The 14,289-nt window shown below is 42.8% G+C and overlaps 1 protein-coding gene across 1 annotated transcript in view; it reads left to right on the forward strand.

Annotated features, from left to right (window-relative positions):
• The window catches only part of SLC50A1 (solute carrier family 50 member 1), a 149,717-nt gene that overhangs the window by 101,444 nt on the left and 33,984 nt on the right, over nucleotides 1-14,289 (forward strand). The gene's annotated exons all lie outside the window — the stretch shown is intronic.

The following is a 14,289-nucleotide window of genomic DNA, read 5'->3' on the forward strand; positions in this document are numbered from 1 at the left end:
AACCTTCCCCTCACAATTTCTCTGTCCTATCCAATAAAAATGGAAAAAATGCTACCAGGAGTAATGGATTTGTAGTGCCAGCACCAAGTCCCAGCAATAACCTTGGAGGAAAAAAAAATGCATAGGGCCAGGGAGATAGCACAATGGTTATGCAAACAGATGTCATGCCTGAGGCCCTGAGGTCCCATGTTCAATCCCAGCACCATCATCAGCCAGACCTGAGTACTGTTTTGCCAAATAAATAAATAATAATGGAGGGCCAGGTGGTGGCACACACACGTTGTAATGTGCAAGGACCCAAGTTTAACTCCTGGTCCCCACCTGAAAGGAGAAAGCTCTGTGTGTAGTGAAGCAGTGCTGCAAGTGTCTCTCTTATTTCTCCCTCTCTATCTCCCCTTCCCTCTTGATTTCGGGCTATCTCGATCCAATAAATAAATAAAGATAATTAAAATAAAATAAAATCTTTGGTGTCCTGGGAGGTGGCACAAAAGATAAGGTGTTGGTCCTGAGTAATAAGGTAATAAGCATGAGGTCCTGAGTTCAAGCCCTGATATCACATGTACCAGTGTAATAATCCACTTTCTCTCTCCTCTTTTTCTTTTCTTTTTTTTTAAATTAAGTTTGTTTATTTATTTATTTATTTATTTATTTTCCTTTTTGTTGCCCTTGTTGTTTAACATTGTTGTGGTTATTAATGTCGTTGTTGTTGGATAGGACAGAGAGAAATGGAGAGAGGAGGGGAAGACAGAGAGGAGGAGAGAAAGACAGACACCTGCAGACCTTCTTCACCACTTGTGAAGCGACTTCCCTGCAGGTGGGGAGCCGGGGGCTCGAACTGGGATCCTTACGCAGGTCCTGGCGATTTGCGCCACGTGCGCTTAACCCACTGTGCCACCGCCCGACACCCTCTCTCTCCTCTTTTTCATAAATAATATTTATAGTGGTCCGGGAGGTGGCGCAGTGGTAAAGCTTTGGACTCTCAAGCATGAGGTCTTGAGTTTGATCCCTGGCAGCACATGTGCCAGAGTGATGTCTGGTTCTTTCTCTCTCTCCTATCTTTCTCATTAATAAATAAATAAAATATTTTTTAAAAAGCATAAATAATATTTACAATAAATAAACAAGGCGCTGAGTGATAGCTCACCTGGTTGAATGCGTATGTTACTATGTGCAAAGACCTGGGTTCAAGCCCCAGTACCCTCCTGCAGCAAAGAAGCTTCACTTGCAGGGCTGTAGGTATCTCTCTTTCTCTCTCAATCCCCTACCCCATCTCTCTGTCTCCCCTTCCCTCATCTCTTCAATTTCTCTTTGTCCTATCAAATTAATTAATTTTTTAAAGAAATGTATGTCGCTCAAATTGAAGCAGTAGATTATTATTTTTAATTAAATGAAATAAATAAGCAAATAGAAAGACAAGGAGGGCTGGGTGGTGGTGCACCTGATGGAGTGTTACAATGCTCAAGGACCTGGGTTCAAGCCCCCGGCCCTCACCTGCAGGGGGAAAGCTTTGCGATTGGTGAAGCAGTGTTGCAGGTGTCTCTCTGTCCCTTTCCATCTCTATCACCCCCTTCGTACTTGATTTCTGGCTGTCTCTATCCAATAAATAAATGAAGATAATTAAAAAATTAAAAAGGGAGAGTGGAGAGAGAGAGAGAGAGAAAGGATGGAAAAGAGAACTTTTGAGGTCAGAGAGATAGCTCACCAGATAGGACATGTGCCTTCCCATGTGCAAGGCTCAAATTTGAACCTTGACACCATGTGAGAGGTGCTAGAACCTCAGGATAAGCTCTTGTGCTGTGCTGTCTCCTCATCCCTGTGTCCCTTCTGAATAGTGGGAAGAAAGGACACAGTCTTGGCCAGATAGCACTTCATAAGGCAGGGAAGCTTCACTAACCCAGAAATTCATGCATAAAGACTAACTCAGGGGAGTTGGGCAGTAGCGCAGTGGGTCAAGCACACATGGTGCAAAGCACAAGGACCGCCTGAAGGATCCCGGTTCGAGCCCCCGGCTCCCCACTTGCAGGAGAGTCACTTCACAGGTGGTGAAGCAGGTCTGCAGGTGTCTGTCTTTCTCTCCCCCTCTTAGTCTTCCCCTCCTGTCTCCATTTCTCTCTGTCCTATCCAACAACGACAACATCAATAACAACAACAATAAAACAACAAAGGCAGCAAAAGGGAATAAATAAATAAATAAATATTTTTTAAAAAAGACTAACTCAGTAGCAGGTGTGTACAAAGAGTTTCTTAGTGTGGGGGTGGGGGAGATAGCATAATGGTTATGCAAATGGACTCTCATGCCTGAGGCTCTGAGATCTCAGGTTCAATCTCCCACATCACCATAAACCCGAGCTAAACAGTGTTCTGGTTATAATAATAAAAGAGGTTGGGCTGTAGTGCAGCAGGTTAAGCACACATGGCACAAAGCTCACTGACCTGCAAAAGGATCCTGGTTCCAGCCCCCAGCTCTCCACCTGCAAGGGGGTCACTTCACAGGCGGTGAAACAGATCTGCTTTCTCTCCCCCTCTGTCCTTCCCTCCTCTCTGGATTTCTCTCTGTCCTATCCAGCAATGATAGCAATAACAACAACAATAATAACAACAATAGGGCGGAGGGTAAATAGCATAATGGTTATGCAAAGTGACTCTCATGCTTGAGGCTCCAAAGCCCCAGGTTCAATCCCCTGCACCACCATAAACCAGAGCTGAACAATGCTCTGGTAAAAAAAAAAACAACAACGATAAACAACAAGGGCAACAAAAGGAAAAAAATAGCCTCCAGGAGCAGTGGATTCATAGTGCAGGCACTGAGCCCCAGCAATAACCCTGGAGACAAAAATAATAATAATAGGGAGTTGTGCGGTAGCACAGTGGTTAAGTACAGGTGGGGCAAGACATAAGGATCCCGGTTCGAGCCCCCAGTTCCGCACCTGTAGGGGAGTCACTTCACAAGCAGTGAAACAGGTCTGCAGGTGTCTTTCTCTCCCCCTCTGTCTTCGCCTCCTCTCTCCATTTCTCTCTGTTCTATCCAACAATAATAATAACAATAATAACTACAAGAATAAAACAACAAGAGCAACAAAAGGGAATAAATAATTTTTTTAAATCTTAAAAATAATAATAATGATGGAACAATGCTGCAGGTGTCTCTCTCTCTCTCGCCCCCAACTACCCCTTTCCAGTTTCTCTATCCAAAAAGCAAATAAAATGAAATAATGAAAGATGAAAAATAAAAAAGAGGGAGTGGGGCAGTAGCGCAGCATGTTAAGTGCACGTGGCACAAAGTACAAGGTTTACGGATCCCAGTTTGAGCCCCTGGCTCCCCACCTACAGGGGAGTCACTTCACAGGCGGTGAAGCAGGTCTGCAGGTGTCTATCTCTCCCCCTCTCTGTCTTCCCCTCCTCTCTCCATTTCTCTCTGTCCTATCCAACGACGACAATATCAATAACAAGCAACAATAATAACTAAAACAAAAATGAAAAACAACAAGAGCAACAAAAGGGAAAATAAATAAATATTAAAAAAAAGAAAAAGAAATCACTAAAAAAAAAAAATTAAGATTAAGGCATCTTCATGGTTTTACCAAAGAGGTGGTCAGTGGTTTATTTATTTATTTAATTTATTTATGTACTTATTTTCCCTTTTATTGCCCTTGTTTTTTTATTGTTGTTGTTATTGATATCATCATTGTTAGATAGGACAGAGAAAAATGGAGAGAGGAGGGGAAGACAGAGAGGGGGAGAGAAAGATAGACACCTGCAGACCTGCTTCACCACTTGTGAAGCAACTCCCCTGTAGGTGGGGAGCCAGGGGCTCGAACGGGGATCCTTCAGCCGGTCCTTGCGCTTTGCACCACCTGTGCTTAACCCACTGTGCTAAGGCCCCGCTCCGGTGTATTTTTGTTTTTTTGTTTTTTTTTCCTGACATAGAAGCACAGTAAGAAAGGTGGAGGAGACATCTACAGCACATCTCCACTGTTTATGAAGTTCTTCCTCTGCAGGTGGGGACTAGGGGCTTGAACCCAGGTCCTTGTACATGATATAATGTGTGCTCTATTGAGCATATCCTTGCCTGACCAGAAGTTGGCCCTGCACAGACTCATGACAGAATCATATCTGAATAGACTAGGGCTTGCCTAGTTTCATCATCAGACGCAATTTCATCTTGGGAAATTGAAGAAGTTCAATGCTAAGTCACACAACTGGGATTGTGTAAAGTAGCACAATGGTCAGGAAGTGAATAAAGCTGTAATTCCACAGTGCAGGGAGGAGGGCACTTCCCTGAAGGGGCCACATGGACAGCACATAATTAAATGAGAGACACTGAGGACCAGGCCAAATTAGACTCTCACTTGTGAAGTGGTGAGATGCCACAGCCTCCCAGGCTCTCCTGTGCCCAGAACACAGTGAGCTCTCAAGAGCTGCATGGTTGTGCCTCTCTTTCTTCAGTCACCTTAGTGAAGACTTTCCAGACATAACTAGCTCTTTCTGGAGCCTAGGAGGTGGAATAGTGTATAAGGTGCTAGACTTGGAAGCCTGAGGTGATGGGTTCAATCCCTGTCATCCCATGTGCCAGAGGGATGCTCTGGTTCTCACTCTCTCCCTATCTTGAGTTAATAAATAAAATTATTTTTTAAATGGGGGGTAGATACCACAATGGCTATGCAAAGAAACTCTCATACCTGAGGCTCCAAAGTCCCAGGTTCAATCACCCACACCACCATAAGCTAGAGCTGAGCAGTGCTCTGGTTAGAAAAAAACAAAACAAAAACAGGGAGCTGGGCGGTAGCGCAAAGGGTTAAGCGCACATGGCGACCTAAATAAATCAGATCATAAATGAAAGAGGAGCTATTACAAGAGACACTGCAGAAATTCAATATATCATGTGAGACTTCTATGAACAACTATATGCCACAAGCTAGAGAACCTGGAAGAAATGGACAATTTCCTAGGTACCTATGAACTTCCAAAATTAAGTAAAGAGGAACTAGATAACATGGACAGGCCCATCACAGCTAATAAAGTTCAAACAGTTATCAAAAACCTTCCCAAAAATAAAAGTCCTGGGCCAGATGGTTTTACAAATGAATTCTACAAAACCTTCAAAGAAGAATACCTCTACTTTTAAAAGTCTTCCAGAAGACTGAAGACACCAGAATACTCCCTTCCAGCTTCTATGAAGCCAAAATCACTTTGATACCAAAAGCAGACAGGGACACAACCAAAAAAGAAAACTACAGACCAATATCTCTGATGAACATAGATGCTGAAATATTGAACAAAATTCTAGCCAACCGGATACAGCAGTGTATTAAAAAGATTGTTCATCATGACCAAGTGGGTTTTATCCCAGGGATACAAGGTTGGTTTAATATATGTAAATCAATCAATGTCATCTACCACATCAATAAAAGCAAGACCAAAAACCACATGGTCATATCAATAGATGCAGAGAAAGCCTTTGACAAAATACAACATCCCTTTATGATCAAAACACTACAAAAAATGGGAAGAGATGGAAAATTCCTCAAGATAGTAGAGTCTATATATAGCAAACCTACAGCCAACATCATACTCAATGGTGAAAAACTGGAAGCATTTCCCCTCAGATCAGGTACTAGACAGGGCTGCCCACTATCACCATTACTATTCAACATAGTGTTGGGAGTTCTTGCCATAGCAATCAGGCAGGAGCAAAGAATTAAAGGGATACAGATTGGAAGAGAAGAAGTCAAACTCTCCCTATTTGCAGATGACATGGTAATATACATAGAAAAATCTAAGGAATCCAGCAAGAAGCTTTTGGAAATCATCAGGCAATACAGTAAGGTGTCAGGCTACAAAATTAACATTCAAAAGTCAGTGGCATTCCTCTATGCAAACACTAAGTTAGAAGGAATTGAAATCCAGAAACCAATTCCTTTTACTACAGCATCAAAAACAATAAAATATCTAGGAATAAACCTAACCAAAGAAGTGAAAGACTTGTATACTGAAAATTATGAGACATTACTCAAGGAAATAGAAAAAGACACAAAGAAGTGGAAAGATATTCCATGTTCATGGGTTGGAAGAATTAACATCATCAAAATGAATATACTACCCAGAACCATCTACAAATTTAATGCTATTCCCATCAAGATCCCAAGCACATTTTTTAGGAGAATAGAAAAAATGCTATAAATGTTTATCTGGAACCAGAAAAGACCTAGAATTGCCAAAACAACCTTGAGAAGAAAGAACAGAACTGGAGGCATCACACTACCAGATCTCAAATTGTATTATAGGGCCATTGTCATCAAAACTGCTTGGTACTGGAACATGATTAGACACACTGACCAGTGGAATAGAATTGAGAGCCCATAAGTAAGCCCCCACACCTATGGACATCTGATCTTTGACAAAGGTGCCCAGACTATTACATGGGGAAAGCAGAGTCTCTTCAGCAAATGGCGTTGGAAAAATGCAGAAGAATGAAACTGAACCACTATATTTCACCAAATACAAAAGTAAATTCCAAGTGGATCAAGGACTTGGATATTAGACCAGAAACTATCAGATACTTAGAGGAAAATATTGGCAGAACTCTTTTCCGCATACATTTTAAAGACATCTTCAATGAAATGTATCCAATTACAAAGAAGACTAAGGCAAGCATAAACCTATGGAACTATATCAAATTAAAAAGCTTCTGCACAGCAAAAGAAACCACTACCCAAACCAAGAGATCCCTTCACAGAATGGGAGAAGGTATTTACATGCCATACATCAGACAAGAGGCTAATAACCAAAATATATAAAGAGCTTGCCAAAATCAAAAACAAGAAAATAAATAACCCCATCCAAAATGGGGAGAGGATATGGACAGAATATTCACCACAGAAGAGATCCAAGGGAGTCGGGCTGTAGCGCAGTGGGTTAAGCTCAGTTGGCGCAAAGCACAAGGACCGGCATAAGGATCCCGGTTCGAACCCCGGCTCCCCACCTGCAGGGGAGTCACTTCACAGGCGGTGAAGCAGGTCTGCAGGTGTCTATCTTTCTCTCCTCCTCTCTGTCTTCCCCTCCTCTCTCCATTTCTCTCTGTCCTATCCAACAACGACAACAACAATAATAACTACAACAATAAAAAAACAACAAGGGCAACAAAAGGGAATAAATAAATAAAATTAAATTAAATTTAAAAAAAGAAGAGATCCAAAAGGCCGAGAAACACATAAAAAAAATGCTCCAAGTCTTTGATTGTCAGAGAAATACAATGAGATACCACTTCACTCCTGTGAGAATGTCACACATCAGAAAAGGTAACAGCAGCAAATGCTGGAGAGGGTGTGGGGTCAAAGGAACCCTCCTACACTGCTGGTGGGAATGTCAGTTGGTCCAACCTCTGTGGAGAACAGTCTGGAGAACTCTCAGAAGGCTAGAAATGGACCTACCCTATGACCCGGCAATTCCTCTCCCGGATATATATCCTAAGGAACCCAATATACCCATCCAAAAAGATTTGTGTGTACGTATGTTCTTACAATTTGTAATAGCCAAAACCTGGAAGCAACCCATATGTCCAACAACAGATGAGTGGCTGAGCAAGTTGTGGTCTATATACACAATGGAATACTGCTCAGCTTTAAAAATGGTGACTTCACCATTTTCAGCCAATCTTGGATGGACCTTGAAAAAAATTAATGTTACGTGAAATAAGTCAGAAACAGAAGGATGAATATGGGATGATCTCACTCTCAGGCAGAAGTTGAAAAACAAGATCGGAAGAGAAAACACAAGTTGAACCTGAACTGGAATTGGCGTGTTGCAGCAAAGTAAAAGACTCTGGGCTCGGTAGGGAGGAGAATACAGGCAGAAATTATGCCCAAACATGAAGCTTAAACTGAAATTATGGCGTAAAGAGAGGAGTTTTATTACACTAGTGGGCAGGAGAAACAAATCTCTTCAGAAAGTTTCTCTGCCCTGAACAAAGGAACAGCACAGGTTTAAATAGCGATTTTTAAAAGATTTTATTTATTTATTAATGAGAAAGATAGGAGAGAGAGAGAGAAAGAACCAGACATCACTCTGGTACATGTGCTGCTGGGGATTGAACTCAGGACCTCATGCTTGAGAGTCTAGTGCCTTAGCCACTGCGCCACCTCTCGGGACCAATAAATAGTATTTTTCAACATGGTTACATAATGGTTACATTTTCATTTCAAAGGAGCAGGACAAGATGAAAGAACTTTCACAGGGATGTGTCAAAAAAATCAATGTTCTGGGAGTGGGGGGGTAGCTCAGTGGGTTAAGGGTATGTGGCCCAAAGCCCAGCATAAGGATCCTGGTTAGAGCCCTCACTGCCCACCTGCAGGGGAGTTGTTTCACAGGTGGTGAAGCAGGTCTGCAGGTGTCTATATTTCTCTCCCTCTCTTTTCTTTCCCTCCTCTCTCCATTTCTCTCTGTCCTATCTAACAACAATGACATCAATAACAACAACAATAATAACTACAACAATAAAAAAACAAGGGCAACAAAAGGGAATAAATAAGTAAATATTTAAACAAAAAAATCAATGTGTTATTCAGACACAAAGTAACTAGGCAGAGGAGCATATGGAATTATCTCAGGCCAGAATTGACCCCCTGGTTCAGCCCTCCTTAACAGCTCTTATCTCAAAGGATGCCCCCTGGTGCTGTTCTACCCAGCAAGTGGGGGTGGGGGACAGCAGCAATTGCCCCATTTGTGATCTGATAAGAGGGAAATATGAGTGCAGGTTATATTAAGGAATATGCATCCCTATCAGTAATATGTGCACTCAACCAGGTGTGCCACTGCTCAGCCTCCATGGTTTTATCTTTAAAAGGAAGTGATAACCCGCATCTGGTAAAACTATAGGCCTCAGGACATTGCAACCAGCTGGGCCAGTGTTGGTGGTGGGAGCTGTAGTTCTTTCAAGGAAAAGCTTACTCATCCTATCTGGCAGCTCAAGGTGCATCACTCTGTCAATATCCTGCTCTTACTGGAAATTTCTCACAGGCTCACTCCTGTGAGGGAACTGTGCAGATTATATGCAGTACCTCATTGTCTCTCCCACTTCATCCATTCCACAAGCATTTCTTAAGCACTTGTGATATTTACCCTGCCTTATTTAGAACACCTTCCCCTTCCTTATTTCCTTCTTCATACATGTACATGTAGTTTACACCTTCTTTCTTCTCAAAGTGATGGGGGGGGTGGCAGCAATGATAGTGAAATAACTCACTTGAGTAGTGCACTGCTCTGCTATGATTTGAGCCTGATCCCTACCATATTGGAGGAAACTTTGGTGATATGGTCTCTGCCTATCTGTCTGTCTGTCTGTCTATAAACAAAACAAGATAGCACACATGCACAAGAGGTGGGGGGCAGGTTGTGGTGCACTTATTACCATGTGTAAAGGCCAGAATTCAAGCCTGCTCTCCTCACCTGCAAATGGGGAACTTCATAGGAACAGTGTTGCAGGCCTCTCTCTCTCTCGCTCTGTATGTATGTATGTATGTATGTATGTATGTATTTAGAAATAAGAACAGAGGGAGCCAGGCAGTGGCACAGTGGATTACGCACACATGGCGGAAAGTGCACAGGATCCTAGTTGGAGCCCCTGGCTCCCCACCTGAAGGGGGAGCCACTTCACAAGCGGTGAAACAAGTCTGCAGGTGTCTATCTTTCTCTCCCCCCTCTGTCTTCCTCTCTTCTCTTGATTTCTCTCTGTCCTATCCAACAATGAGGACATCAGTAACAACAACAATAATAACAACAACAACAACAACGATAAACAAGGGCAACAAAAAGGGAAAAAATAAACTGTTAAAAAATTTTATATTTATCTGTTTTCCCTTTTGTTGTCCTTGTTTTTTATTGTTGTTATAGTTATTATTATTTTATTACTGATGTCGTCATTGTTGGGTAGGACAGAGAGAAATGGAGAGAGGAGGGGAAGACAGAGATGGGGAGAGAAAGACAGACACCTGCAGACCTGCTTCACCGCCTGTGAAGTGACTCCCCTGCAGGTGGGGAGCCAAGGGCTCGAACCGGGATCCTTACTCCAGTCCTTGCGCTTTGTGCCACCTGCGCTTAACCCGCTGCGCTACAGCCCGACTCCCTATTAATAAATATTTTGATCAGTGGCACACCTGACACCTTCTTCATCTCGAGATGTTTGGGTGCATCCTTCTAGATTTCTTCAGATTTCTTCAGTTATGGTGACTGAAGAATCAATCCTGAGATGAGTCCGATCTCAGGGTCCTAGGATGTAGCTAAGGTTCTCCACCCACATATTATCCATAAGAAAGAGAAGGAAATAACAAAAGAACCAGATTGTCACTCTGACACGTGATGCCATAAATCAAGCTTAGGACTTATGCTTTTAAATCTAATGCTCTAACCACTGCACCATCTCCCAGGTCATTTGATTTTCTCTTTCAGTCTATAATTATCCCCCCTACTGGCCAGTTTCATCTCTCAGATTTCTCTCACAATGTTATTTGCCTTTGGCATTTTATTTTCTAAATAAAATCAGAGGTTACAAGACCTACTATTCATTGAGTGGATGACTGAAACTACTTCATTGCATTGTCTTATTTCATTCTCACAAGCAGTTATTGTCAGTGTTCCATTTTAGAGATGAGGCATCACCTGGCACCAGGCTAGAGCCCCAGGACCACATGGGAGCACTATGGCACTGAGAGAAACTCTGATGCTAGAATTGTGCTGTGGTGTCTTCCCACCCATAAACAGGCAGACAGAATTTGTCTTAATGGCAGCAGAATTATGCATTCATGAGGTCTCGATAGCATTAAAAAGGTTAAGGAGGACTGGGAATACAGAAACATTCATGCCTGAGCCTATGATGTCCCAGTACCACCATCAGCCAGAGCTGAGCAGTGCTATGGTAAAAACAAACAAAAAACCCCACTCATGGGAACCAGGTGGTAGAGCAGAGAAGTTGAAAGGGTGGTGAGAGAGAAGGGAAGAGACAGAGAGACACCTGCAGTCCTGCTTCACCAGTCATGAAACCTCCCCCCTGCAGGTGGAGACCAGGGACCTCAAACACTGTAATGTGTATGCTTAACCACCTGGTCCTTCGCCTGCCTGCCTATCTATCTGTCTGTCTATCATCTATCTCCCCTTTCCATCTCTATTTCTCTGTCCTATCAAATAAAAAAATAAAATATAGGGATTTGGGCAGTAGTGCAGTGGGTTAAGCACAGGTGGCAAGAAGCGCAAGGATGGGCATGAGGACCCCGGTTCAAGCCCCCGGCTCCACACCTGTAGGGGAGTCGCTTCACAGGCGGTGAAGCAGGTCTGCAGGTGTCTATCTTTCTCTCCCCTCTCTGTCTTCCCCTCCTCTCTCCATTTCTCTCTGTCCTATCCAACAATGACTAGAACAACAATAAAAAAACAAGGGCAACAAAAGGGAAATAAATAAATATTTAAAAAAAAAGAAAAGAAAATACAAGGTGAGAGTAAGTGCCTTTCGAACCTGGAGACAGATTCTAGTCACAGTTCAGAGGGAACAGAGGGACAAAAGCACCAGTAAGTGGTAGCTGAGATTTACTGAAATGGGGAGAAGCAAGAATATACTCAGAGGGGTGTGAGCTGACTCTGTGTGGGTGAACTGCATATTGCTAGTTTCAGGGAGTCATATGATAAGGGCTCTCTCTCAGGAAAGGCAGGTTTCCTAGAAAACATGACGTTTTCCCAGAGCCCAAGAATCCAGGGCACTCCTCTTTTCTGATCATGTTCGTACTTAACATGTACTTAACATGTTTGTACTTAACTGTCATGGCCTCAAGTGCATGATAGGACACCCCCCCCCCCAGTGTGGAAACTTTATTACAGTGAGTGTAGAGTGAGGCTCAGGGTCTCCCAGTGGACATTTCAGTCACCATTTTGGTTCCATCTGCTTTCTTCCAGTTCTTGTTTGTTATTTGGACCTTAAAGAAGTGGTCAATCTTGAGTTCAACAAGTTCTTCTGGTTTGGTGTTGAGATGGCATTGGGGTTAGGTGTCTTTTGTCCTAACTAATCTGCCCTGCCTTAAACATGTAAATACTTCCTCCAAAGGGTACCAAGACTTATCATTTGCCTGGTTATAAGTCCATAATCTCATCACTAGAAAAGAGGGGTTTTTTTTGTTGTTGTTGTTTGTTTGTTTGTTTTTGCTATTGCTGGGGTTTCACTCCTGCATGATTCCACCACTCCCAGTAAATTCTTTAAAAAAAAAAAAAAGGAGGAGCTGGGCAGTAACTCAGCGGGTTAAGTGCGGTGGTGCAAAGCACAAGGACCAGCATAAAGGATAACATTCATTTGAGGCCCCGGCTCCCTACCTGCAGGGGAGTAGCTTCACAAGTGGTGAAGCAGGTCTGCAAGTGTCTATCTTTTCTCTTCCCCTCTCTGCCTTCCCCTCCTCTCTCCGTTTCTCTCTGTCCTATCCAACAAGGACCACATCAAAAACAATAAAACAACAAGGGCAACAAAAGGGAATAAATAAATATTAAAAACACATAAAATTTATTTTATTTGTCTATAAGAGAGATAGGTATAGAGGGATGGAGGGAGAGAGGAATGGAGCATCACTCTGGCACATGGACATGCACAGCTCTTATTTGAGAGACCAGTGTTCCACTGTGCTACCACCGAGACAGCCCAGAAAACTCTGAAGTTTTGTTTGGTTTTTTCCCCAGCTAGATAGACAGTGAGAGGCAGAGAGAGAGAAAGAAAGAGGGAAACCACACCAGCACTCTGCAGCTTATGAGTCTCACCTTTGACGCTTCCATGGGGTGTCTGGAAGCTCAAACTCAGATAATCAAGCATGGTCAAGTGTGCACTCCACCAAGTGAGCTCTAACATATATTCACTAAGTTCACAAACTGGCCTGTAGGGGGCGGCAGAGAACCACTGCTCTAGAGGAGTTTCATCATATGCTGAGGAATCCCTGGAGTTGGGCAGTGCTCTGATTTAAAACACAAATTAAGGTGGCTGGGTGGTGATGCACCTGGTTGAGTGTACATGTTACAATGTGCAAGGACCTAGGTTCGAGACCGCAGTCCCCACCTGCAGAGTTTCACAGGTGGCAAAGTAGTGCTGCAGATGTCTCTCTGTCTCCTCCATATCTATCTCCCCCACCCTCAATTTCTGGCTGTCTGTCTCTATCAAATAAATAAAGATAAAAAAACAAGCTAATTAAGGGTCATGGGTAGATAACATAATGATTATATGAAGAGACTCTAATGCCTGAGGCTCCGAAGTCTCAGGTTCAATTCCCTGCACTACCTACCATAAGCCAGATCTGAGCAGTAAAAAAAAAAACTGGTTAAAAATATATATAGGGAGCTGGGCAGTAGGATTAGGACAAATTAGAAAAAAACTAAGAAAGAAGTAAAAGAGCTCAAAAAGAGATTAAGAGATACTGAAAACAACAACAGAGATATATGGGGTGACTTTAAAAAATAATATACGCATTATAGGCCTACCAGAGGAAGACAGGGAGGGGAAGAAAACATTCTACAGGACATAATAGCTGAGAACTTCCCTAGTCTAGACAACATAAAAGACATAAAGGTTCAAGAAGCCCAGAGGGTCCCAAACAGAATTAACCCAGACTTAAAGACACCAAGACACATCATATTTAGAATGAAAAAGAATAAGGATAAGGTGGATGTGAGGGTGATCTGGCTGTGACATCTGTCACCCCATTGATCGCCAGGGTTGATTCAGTAGATCTGGCTGGCTAGGCAGGTGTCCCCTTCCTCCCTCACCACTCTATGTGCATCCCTCCCAAAGCTGTGCACTCCGTCGAAGAGGACAAAGAGGACGACCTTCCCGAATAGAGATGGACCGGTCTTCGGTCAAGGGTATATGAGTAGCTGCGCTCCCTTGCTAGAACCTCCAAACAAGCTCTCAAGGAATAGGGATAAGGAAAGGATCCTGAAAGCTGCAAGAGAAAAAAAAAAAAAAAAAAGAGTCACTCATAGAGGAAAACCCATAAGATTAGCAGCAGACGTAAGGATCCTGGTTTGAGCCCCTGGCTCCCCACCTGCAGGGGAGTCACTTCACAGGCAGTGAAGCAGGTCTGCAGGTATCTATCTTTCTCTTCCCCTCTGTCTTCCCCTCCTCTCTCTACTTCTCTCTGTCGTATCCAACCACAACGACAATAATAATAACAAAAAAAAAAACAAGGGCAACAAAAGTGAAAATCAATAAATATATAAAAAAATAAATTAGCAGCAGATTTCTCCACATAAACACTATAGGCCAGAAAAGAATGACAA

Source organism: Erinaceus europaeus, chromosome 11, assembly GCF_950295315.1.
Source record: "Erinaceus europaeus chromosome 11, mEriEur2.1, whole genome shotgun sequence".
Taxonomy (NCBI): domain Eukaryota; kingdom Metazoa; phylum Chordata; class Mammalia; order Eulipotyphla; family Erinaceidae; genus Erinaceus; species Erinaceus europaeus.